This window comes from Poecilia formosa, unplaced genomic scaffold (assembly GCF_000485575.1).
Source record: "Poecilia formosa unplaced genomic scaffold, Poecilia_formosa-5.1.2 Scaffold2342, whole genome shotgun sequence".
Classification (NCBI taxonomy): Eukaryota; Metazoa; Chordata; class Actinopteri; order Cyprinodontiformes; family Poeciliidae; genus Poecilia; species Poecilia formosa.
Window position 1 is genome coordinate 811 of NW_006802281.1, and position 11180 is coordinate 11990.

General features: G+C 36.0%; 1 long non-coding RNA gene across 1 annotated transcript; it reads right to left on the reverse strand.

Moving 5' to 3' along the window:
- Positions 1-9893: 9893 nt before the first annotated feature.
- LOC107835405 (uncharacterized) lies at positions 9894-10707 on the reverse strand. Its single transcript, XR_001661224.1, has 3 exons — positions 10539-10707; positions 10188-10325; positions 9894-9952 (listed from the first exon to the last, which is right to left on the reverse strand). It is a non-coding gene; the product is annotated as an uncharacterized LOC107835405 (long non-coding RNA).
- Between the last annotated feature and the right edge of the window lie 473 nt (positions 10708-11180).

The following is an 11180-nucleotide window of genomic DNA, read 5'->3' on the forward strand; positions in this document are numbered from 1 at the left end:
AAAATCTGTTTTTGGACCCCTTATGGATCTCTGCTTCAGCAACGTCTGTCAGAATCAGGAGGGATTTTCCTAAAGACTTTTTGTATCACTGAAGGTGAAAATTATTTTTTTAGTTTTGTACTCAAGTACATTTTAAAACCTGTACATTTTTACTTTTACTAGAGTAAACTATTTTTATCAGCCTTTTTCAGATAAGTACCTGTATTTCTACTTAAGTAGAGAATATGACAACTTTTGGAACTTCTGATCAGATCAGATACTGACTTTGCCTGGACAGTAAAACAGATGGGATGGGTTTCATTATCATCATATTGACTGAAAGACGGCGTCCATGTCAGGGTGAAATATCCTGAACCAGATGAACTCTTGGTCATGTTGAACGGTCCGCTGAACAGGAGCTCAGTGATCCTTTAACACACAGGAAACACATCAGTCTGTTTGGTTATATGTGCAAAATGTCCTGAAAACATATTTTTATGAAGTAATTATCAAAATGCTCTGACTGTTAAAAATATTTAATGACCAGGTTTTATGTGTTTTGGATCATTTTAGCATCACTGTGTTATTTTATCACAATAAAGATCAAATTTCAGATTTCACCTTGAATTATTTAGAAACTTTCCTCTGATTAGAAACAATATTTATTTTCTACTCACTCAGACTGAGTCGCCTCTGCTGTGATGTTGATTTCTATCATCTCATTAACGTCTATGAAGAACTGAGCTCCATGTTCAGGAGTTGGAGGCAGAAACCTGGGCAGATATTCACCTGCTGTGCAGGACGGAGCTGCAGGATCCACTGGAGCAACGCAGGGAAAAATAATGCAGATCAAGTCATGAAACAGCAGAATTAAACTAAGAACTGCTGTCAGTTTAAAGATAAATTCAGTAAAGTTACACAGCTGTCCATCTGAGTTGTTCTAATAAAGTGGGATTTTCTTGTGTTAAATTCTTAATGATCAACTTTGAACAGATGATTATTGAATATTAAATTTATTCAGTGTTTCTCTTTGCAGTGAAGCAACATGATTGAAACATGAAATCAAACCTTTGAAAACAAACTGGATGGGGATTCTGGTCATAGAACTGCTGGAGCTTATCGACGTCGTTCCACTAGAGTAGTGAGTCAGATTGATGGTCTGTCTGGGAAAATCCTCCATCATCAGCTGAACTGCATATGAACCTTCATTGCTGCTGCTGGTTGGACTGAATGATAGAGAACAAGACTGGAAGAGAAGAGAGAGAGAAATCAGATTATAAATCAAGTTTAATAACATTATATTTACTGGATTTCATTATGGGTTTTATTTGTGTTTGTTTTATTTGTGTTTGTTTACAAATAAAACAAACACAAATAATATTAAATTATTAATATTTTAGTAACTTAAAATATTAAGTTATTAAACTTAATATTTCTATTAACCTTAATGGAAATATTAATTTCTATTTAACTTAATTTGCAGATTATGACTCTAATCACATCAACTGAGAGTTCATGCTGAGAAAAGAACGCAGCTAATTTTCAATTTAAATATTTTGTTGAACCGCAAATATAAAGAGTTGAACTTTTTCCAAACCCCTGGGGTCGAGGGCAAATATAAAAATAAAATCTGAGTATGAAAAAAATATTTTTATAGATTTTTGGCAGTGAGAAGCAGGTTGCTGAATCATTTTGTAGCTTAAAAATGCAATAGTGTTATATGAATGTATCTACAGTGAAATGCAATGAACTAATTTCAGATTTGTTTTTGAAAATATTTAAGGCTTCTTCCAAAAAATCCTGAGTCACAAGATGCTAAAAACTATTTTTGCCAAATAAATTATGTCACCAATAAAACAGCATTTACATTAGAATACTAGTAACCTCTTTTTGTAAATGGTTTGTGTTTTTGCACAAACTGTTTTTCTATGAACTATTTACTAAAATCTGAGATTCCAACCAACTACAAATCTCTGTATTTCTCTCACTCCACCTTCAGACCGGATGGTTCTCACCTGTCAGGTTCTGTCCTGAAGCCAACAGTGGTTGCTTTACCATTTTGTCCACCAGGGGGCAGTGTTCACACACCTGAGTTTCAATCAACCTTTTGCTAGGCTGTAGCTACAATGAAGCTCATAATGTGTTTCATTCAGTGGTGAAAGTAGCTTTGAATTCTTGGCGTTTCAATAACTAAAAACCATCATTGGCTCATTGTTCTCTGTCTCTCTATTCGTGTGTTTTACAAAGGAAAGTTCAAACCCAAACTAAAATGTATCAATGTTTTACTTTACTGCAGGCTACGCATTTCAGTCATTTCTAAGGCAGAAATTAGAAAACCTTGATGATATGAAAAAAATTAAATGTTAAGGTAGGCAGCTGGCATGTATGAATCAATGATATTAGCAGTTAAATCTTTAAAAGTCTGCAAATGTTTTATATGATCACATAATATGCTGTCCTGAATACCCTGGAAATCCCCTTTAACCTCCCATGTAGACACACACACACACACACACACACACACACACACACACACACACACACACACACACACACACACACACACACTTATCTCTCCATCTCTGTATCAAACCCTAAACTAAACCAAAACTCAACTCTCACATCAGTCTTAAATTTAACCCCTAACCATAAACTGCATTTCTCCTTGTTGTTCAGACCTTCTGCTTTTTCTCCCTCCTGTCAAACTGTCTCTCAGTTTGACTGAAGGATATTTACCTCCTCTCTTCTACCTGTGAACCTCACATGTTCCTTTCCTGTAACTTGACACCAACATTTATTACTTACCGATGAGAGACTGAGGACAGACGGAGGTGTGCAGGTGTAGCACTCGTTGCTGTTTGATCCATATCTGCATTGAACATGGTCTCCATCAGGGTCAAAGGTCAACAAGCTGATATTCCTCTGACAGTTTGAAGGAACTCTGAGAGAAACAGAAAACAAACATCACATAATTATATCTGATATCAAATAATCTGTTAAAATGATTAGATTTACATCAAGGAGCTTCAGGATACTGACTGATTTGTGCTTCAGTGTTTTTCTTCCATCATTTTTTAGGTACTTAAACTCTTGTTTGAACATTGTTTCTTTGAGAAATTACAGAATGGTTCCTATGTTCAGTATGTCTAATTTAATCTGCATTTCGCAGATTTAAATTTTAAGGAGAAATCTTATTTGTAAGTAATTTTTAATTAATTACAACTCTGGTTTTGTTTCCATGTAACTCTTTGGTTTCTGTTACAGATGAAATCGGTTTGCAGTGTTTGGTTCTCATTTTTCTTTACAAGAAAAAAGAAAAAAAAAACTTCAGAATCAAAATACAATTTATGCTCAATCAAAGACATGAAAGGTTTTAGGTATTTATTATTTACAACATATAAAAACTGAATTACCTCACAAGAGGAAGGATGCCGGTCTGTGGTGATGAGTTTGGTCTGTTGATGTTGGATCGTTTTCTCTCATCAACAAACATCATAGCGAGGGCAGATGTAACGCTGTTTCTGTTATTTATCCAGGTTCCAGGATTATATCTTCAATAGAAGATATTGGGAAGATTTCTAATATTACCAAGTTTCTAAAACACAGAAAACCTTACAGAACAGCAGACCAGAAAACTGACAGGAGGAATTTTAGACTTCTTGAAAAAAAATAAAAATTATAATAATTTATAATTTTTCATGATGTTGAGATTCAGTCACCCATAGGAGTAATAGTAGAAGTTCCTACTGTCCCACTCTGTGTGTTCTCTCAGACACCATTCACCGCTGCTTTCATCGATCTTCTTACTACAGCCAGAGCACGGCCATGACTCAAGCTCCTCACATGAGCTGTAGCCAAACTTAGAGCGATGCACAGCCTGTAGATTTAAAGTGAAGAGGTGTTGGATTCAAGACAATATCTTTTCAAAAGGAAAAATAAAAGAAACTTCAGAGAATCTGAACTTACTGTAAAACTGCTTCCTTGTACATTTTTAGTGGTGTGGGTAAACACGGCACCAGTATAACCAGCTTCTGTCCGGCTGACTATCATCATCATCATCATCATCATCAGCACAGAGAGCAACATGATGAACGAATCGGTTCTGCTAACTAAGATCGGATCATCAGAGACAGGCGACTTTATACAGTCTCTCCTTATTCTCTCTGTTTCCTGTTGGTGACATGGAAACATATTTTTATGGACTGTATTTACATAATGAACCAGGAAATGTCGACACCTGATTCATGATGATCAGAAAAACATTTCCTAGGAGGTAAAATTTGTTTTGCAAACTGAAAGACATTAAATCTATATTTGCTTCATCTCAGTGTTTCTAAGTCCTGCAGCTCCACCAGGTTCATTATTTATCTCAGTTTTTGTGTCTCAGTGAATATTTAAGATGTTCACAGATCAGAGCTGATCACTACCAGTTCACCACTGGTTTCACCAGATACAAACTTTAATGGCTGCAGACCAGCAGTTCATCTCTGCAGCTACACCAATAATATCCAACATATAATCCATGTTATGGTTTTTGTTTGCTTGTTTTTATACCAGTTTTTCCTGATGAATTTTAAAATGCTACTTAGTTTGATGGAAAACCTTCTGCAGTCAAAGTATAACTAGGAAGCTGTAAAAAATATTTATGTTTTAATTTGCTCTTCTGTCTGCTGACTGTAGAACAAAACTTATTTTAGTCCTTTTTCCTTTGTTGTCCAGACATTTCAATAAACATGGTGTTTTTGACACTTCTACAAAAGATGGAAAGGTACAACACCATCATGCAAATTGTTATTTTGCATAATATACGCTTCATTGTTTGTTTACATATTTTTGCATGTTTGTGTAGATCACCTAACAGATGACCTTTACTTTCCTTTCTATGTCCTCAGTTGAACTTCTCCTTTTTTCCCAACATTCACTATGTTCTAGTTTGAAAATGTTATTTAGGTTTGAAGAGTTTAAATGTCTTTCATTCTTTATCTCTGTAATATGAGAAAATCATTTTGTTTGTTATGACTGGTTCAAGGTCATAACATGCACTGGTTACGGTGTAGAAAATGAATATTTATTAAAAACTACAATGACTATGAATGTCAGTGGAGTAAAGCAAATGGTTGGATGTGTTTATATTGGAAGTGTTGAGGTGCAAAAACAAAGACAAACTCAAATGTGCAAGAGGAAGCAGAGCAGGACAGGCATCAGGAGGCAGAGAGGCGACCCAGAAGGTGGAGACGACCAGCTTTAAATGTCCTGAGCTCCAGATCAGCAGATCAGCTAAACCTGTAAAGGAGGAGCACAAGACAAACACCAAAAACACCTGGAGGCCCGTAACACTAACCTTCAACCAGAGTCGGGTTGTACTGAGTTACATTTGCATAAGTAACTTTGTTTGAAAACAATTTTAGGAGTATTTTTACTATGCTGTACTTGAATAGTTTTATTTATGAAGTATCTTACTTGAGTAAAATTTCTGGATTCTCTACCCACTGAATGAAAAACAAAACACGTTTTCACCCATAGTAACTTCCTGAAGGACTGGTGTGGACACGTCCCCACCAATATTTCCTGCTCCTTTCTTTTTCTTTATGTGCCTGCCCTGCATCCATGTGCGGACCAGTGACGTGCAGTCAGGGGAGGCAGAGCCTCACCTGTCATCATGGAAAAATAATATATAATAATAAAATCATTTATAAAGATATTTTCACCCTGTGGTTTGTACTATAAAGTACCTATTTTTCATTTAATTTAACCAAAAATGATGTGTGTTTTTTTTTCTTAAATAAATCGCTGAATTTTCGCATTTTCCCATTAAAATGCTCAGAAGCGAAGCCGGTGAGGCAGCAGCGAGCTGAGCCTCACCTGGGATTGCGCAACCTCTCGCTAACTACACTGGCTGCCATTCTATGGGAGCATGCTCCTCCTGTCTGTACGCCGGCAATAAAATGGTTCAAAATATTTAACATATGAACTGATTTTCCATAATTTAGCTTATGTATTTAATGTACTGTGTTTTTATTGTCACCAACTGTGTGTGTAACGTGTTTCGTGTGCTGAGGAGCGATCAGAAACGGCAGAGAACAGACTGCAGGTGAGGCAGGCAGTTCTCGTGCCTCATCGCTGGGGGCGCTCATGAACCCAGACATTGTGACTCCACAACTGCAGAGTAAGACACAGTGACAGCGAGCTAGCCATACAGTAGCTGCGCTGATACAGAGAGCGAGAAAGACGTGGTTTGAGTTGTACTTTAAAGGTTTCTCCCTTTGATGTTGAGCACAGCACGAAATTAATAATATCTACATGTCTAAGTTTGATTGAAATAACGGAATTATTCTGCGGCGACGGTGCGGCTATGGATGGCATGTGAAGGAATAGCCTTTTTGCCCTCCAGCATACATGCGCGAAATTTCCTTATGTAAACAATAACATGCAGGGGGTCAAGATATGAAAATCCGACTATAATTAAGTCGGTGCCTCACCAGCTATGAACCTCACCGCACGTCACTGTGAAAACCACAGGGAACACAGGAAGCCAGTTATAACGGGATTAAACGAGAGGAACCAGCCAGGAAAAACGAGGAAGAGGTGAAACAATAGACACACTGATTGACTATCAGGTTGCAGGTGTGATGGGAAAAGGAAACGGCGAGAGGAGAGAGAGAGGGAATGGTACAGAGGGCGAGGGAGAGTACTCAACTGGGAAAATTAATCTAACATTAAAGAATAAGTGCCTGTATTTTATTAGTTGGTCTTTTGTGCTTCTCTGAAAGAATAATTCACTGTTGCAGTAATTAGCAACATGCTAGCCTGGTTTTATCCAAACGTCCATCACGTTTATTTTAAGTGAAATTTGCTGCTCAGCACAACAGTCTCACTCTGTTGTTGAACGCAGCACAAATGCGGTGCAACATGTTGCTGTGAACTGGCTGTCAGTGGGAGGAAAGGGTTAGGAGATTGTTGTGTCCTGGTTGTTTGATTTATTCTGTATCCTTAGTTCCATTTTATTAGATCAGTTTTGTTTCTATTTTACTTTAGTTCAGTCCTTCGGTAATTCTAGTTTATTATGTTCCTTGTTATATTCTTTGTCACTGTAGGTTTTTGTCCTCTATCTAACAAAACTAAAAAGAAAAGTACATCCTGAGAGCAGAAATTTGATATTTTAAAATAAAGTTTATTTTATTTAATATATGATGCCAAGTTGTTTTTTAATATATAGTTTTTTTCTGAAATATACATCAAAATGAGGTAAGGATAAATGGAAAAAGAAATATTATACAGTATAATTAACCACTAGGTGTCACTGTTATATCTGGTGATCCATTTCTTCTGACGTTCATTAGTCAAGATGTAATTCCTTGTCTAATGAGTTTATCTAATTTCTGCTCGAGTAAAACCAAAACAGTTTAAAGATAAAATCAAGGCCAAATTATATTTTTTTTAAACTAAACTGTGTCTGCATGATGGAAATCAGAGTTGCTCTGTCAAAGAATAGATGCATGTTTATAGATGTGCATAAATATTCAGGGAATAAAATCACAGTATATGCTACATTAAAGCTCTTCTGTGGGGCTTGATTGATCAGAATTATCTCAATACCAATTTTGATCAATCAGTATGTAGCAATTAAGTGACAGAAACATTTCTTTAGAACTATGTTTATTCTGTATGTGAACTTTCTACTCAAACATCTTTAAGCGTGTATATTCATACTGGACTGGTGATATTACCAGATCATTCTGTGGGAGTTTAATGTTTAATTTGTTACATATTTCTGGTGTTGCTGTGGGTTCAATACACCTTTCAATGGAAGCACATCTGAAATAGTTCAAACTAATTAACAGAGACAAATCCCATATGAAATAAAAATGATTTTTCCATATTTAAAGATAATAATTAACATTCAACTATTTGGCTGTTATTTTCCAGACCTGGCTTAGTAATTTTGATCTAAATTACTAGTTTTATTATTAAAAAATGGTAATTGGCACATTCAATAAAGTAAAAATAAAAAAAAATAAAAATAACAGAGTTATTGATAGCTGATCATTTTATGCTCTAAGCAGTTTGAGATTTTACTGATTTCACTAAATCAAGAAATGTCAGTATTTCACATTATTTCTTTATGAAATGTGAAATATTGCTTTATCTGCACAATATAAAACACAATAAGTGCTTGGCTTTAGTAATGCTTTATTAATATTTTTATCTTACTTTACAGTGAAACTAAGTTCGTCATCCTTAATTACTCCAAAATTCTCTTTTCGTGTTCAGTGTCAGTCCATTTAGTTAATCTTTTCCTGTAATTTTAGTTTTTTATTTGCAAATTAAATAATTTTGATGTCACTTTTTAGCCATAATGGGCTTGTTTGATAAAAACAAACCAATTATTCAATTTATTCGTGAGCAGAGCAAAAAACATAGTAGAAATTCAACATTTGTAACTTAATTCATCCTTCGTGTATAAAATAAATAATTTGGGTCTCAACGCTCGACCTTGAGGGATACCAGAAGTGATGCCAAATAATTATAAGCAGCTGTCATTCAGGTAAACAACTAATGCATAACATACACATAATGGTCTATTACATTAGATTCCTATTAAATAATACCAGAGATCTGCTTGGCCTGAAACCACAGTGACTGTCACGCAGTAGATTATTTACAAATCTCTAAACATTTCTAGTTGGTTGACAGTTTATTGCATTTTCAGCTTCAACTCGCCATCTAGTGGAGCAGTAGTGTAACTGTTACCATGGATCCTTCACAGAAAGATTTCTACTTCATAATCTCAGCTTGAACTTTTTTGTTGGAGATTTTTGTATCAATATTTTTCTTTTCAAAAACATATTTTCTACATAAACTAATCTAACATGCAATAAAATCTGTTTATTTTGCAAAAAAAAAAAAAAATTCCAAAAGAAATTTGGAAATACAAAAACAGAGACAAAGAAATTATTTGAAACTTCAGAGAGCGTTATATGGTTATATACAGGTATTAGATACATATTTGGCCTTAGCGACTTGTTGTCACGGCCCTGAGGAGGCGAACAATCATTGTTGGTGGCAGTCCTCGTCTGACCAGTTCATCTTTAATCTGCAGAGGAAAACACAAGGCTTTGTTGAGATGAAATCAGTGGCACATTATGAATTGTTCTGGAATTGTTCTGAATTTGTGTTTGTCCTTCTGACTAAGCTAAATTGTATTTTTTTAATAAGTGAGATTTGACTTTGATTTTCTTCTGCTCTCAGATTTGAGACAAGACATTCTTAGCGAGACAAAACAGGCAGAAGGAAGGAAAAATATCAGAAACTGACAATATCAACTTAATCAGGCAAATGACAGAAATTAGATTATGATCAGTATTAGAGTTCATTAGGTTACTGACCTGTTTCACAATTGTTTCATAATCATCTTCCAGTGACAAACTTGTAGTGATCTTACCATTGAGAGCCACGACATAGTCTAGAAGGAAAGACATATTTTTATTCAGAAAATAAAAACATTTTTTCTACTTTCAGCATTATGGTCGAGAAAACATCAGCTGTAGTCAGACTTACACGGCCCTGAAGCAGGTGTTGAATTTGTAGGTAAAAATGTGGCTGTAATCATAGTTGGGAAGTGGGTAGTTGGGTAGTTGTAGTTGGGGATTGGGTTGTTGTAGTTGGGGATTGGGTTGTTGTAGTTGGGGATTGGGTTGTTGTAGTTGGGGATTGGGTTGTTGTAGTTGGGGATTGGGTTGTTGTCATTAGGGTTTGGGTTGTAGCAACAGGTATAGGGGTAGTTGTAGTTGTTGGTGGTTTAGCTGCAGTTGTTGATCAACCTAAGCAGGTAAAAGTGCATTAATAGAATTATCAGTAAAGAAAATCACTTGTTCAATTAAACAATAAGGAAAAACCCAAGAATTATTCAACTCACTGTTTCCAACTGTTACAATGACAGCGAAGCTCAGTCTGATACTGAGAACTGGAGACACTGTGGAAGTATACTCAAATGTAAATATATTATTAATTCACTTGACAAAATAAAATTTGTCTGCAAACTCATACACAAAACCACTTCATAGATATATAAGCAATAGATATCAATGCTTGACACTAAGGATATCATTGTGTTTGTGATGTATTGTTTTGTTTTGTTTTTGTGCTAGGGCCTTTTATTTAGGTTTTTGTACATCTCAAGTGTGATGTTTATCAGACTAGATACTGACGTTGCCTGGATAACGAAACAGATGGGGTGACTTTCTCCACCTTCGGCCACAGATGGTGTCCACGTCAGAGAGAAGCTTCCTGATCCCAATGAACTCTTAGTTACGTTGTACGGCCCGCTGTACAGGAGCTCAGATGATCTTTATCAAACAGGAAATGCAGAGAATTGTTAGAAATATTTTCCAAGGTTTCAAGCAGCTGCTTTTCTTGATGTCATAATCTAAATATGTTGACCGACATCTGACTCAGGCATGAAAACTTTTCTCAAGCCTTATCTCAATAACAGATAAGATCCAATTCCTGATTGGATGGCATGACGTACTTACAGCTAAAACCATTTTACTCTTACTTACGTGGCTTGAGTTGCCTGTGAACTGATGGTGATCATCAGCATCTGGTTGACTGATGTGTAGAGCTGAGCTCTGTTGTTTGGAGTTGGACTCAGGAATCTGGGCAGATATTGACCTTCTGTGCAGGACGGTGCTGCAGCGTCCACTGAAACAATACAGGGAAACTACAAACTCAGCCTTGCTGATGGAAATACTGACTCATCTGTTTATACAACAGACCACCATCTAAATGTATTAGTTCAAATCATAAACCGTGATAAAATATCATGCAAAGTGCCTCAAGATAATATTTGCTGTGTACTGGCACCAAAGTCAAAAAGCATGCCATCATGCTTCTACCACTTCTTGTTGTCTTCTTTGTCTTTTCTGGTATAAAACTATAGCTTATTGCTATTATAAGTAGCAACTTGAAGTAAAAAGTACCTTAACAAGTACCTTAAAAAACACTTGTTAAGGTACTTTTTAACAACTTGTTTTAACTGTATTTCCAGATCCTCGGCTGAGTTCCACTTGCGCTGCTCCAAGTGAATGCGGCCCGTCCACCCTTTGTCCACTTGCCAGCTCCCAGCTGACTTCTTAGAAACTCCGGCACTGCCCGCTCTTCGGCGTATCACGATCCTTTACAGCCAGACCCAGCTAAAAGAA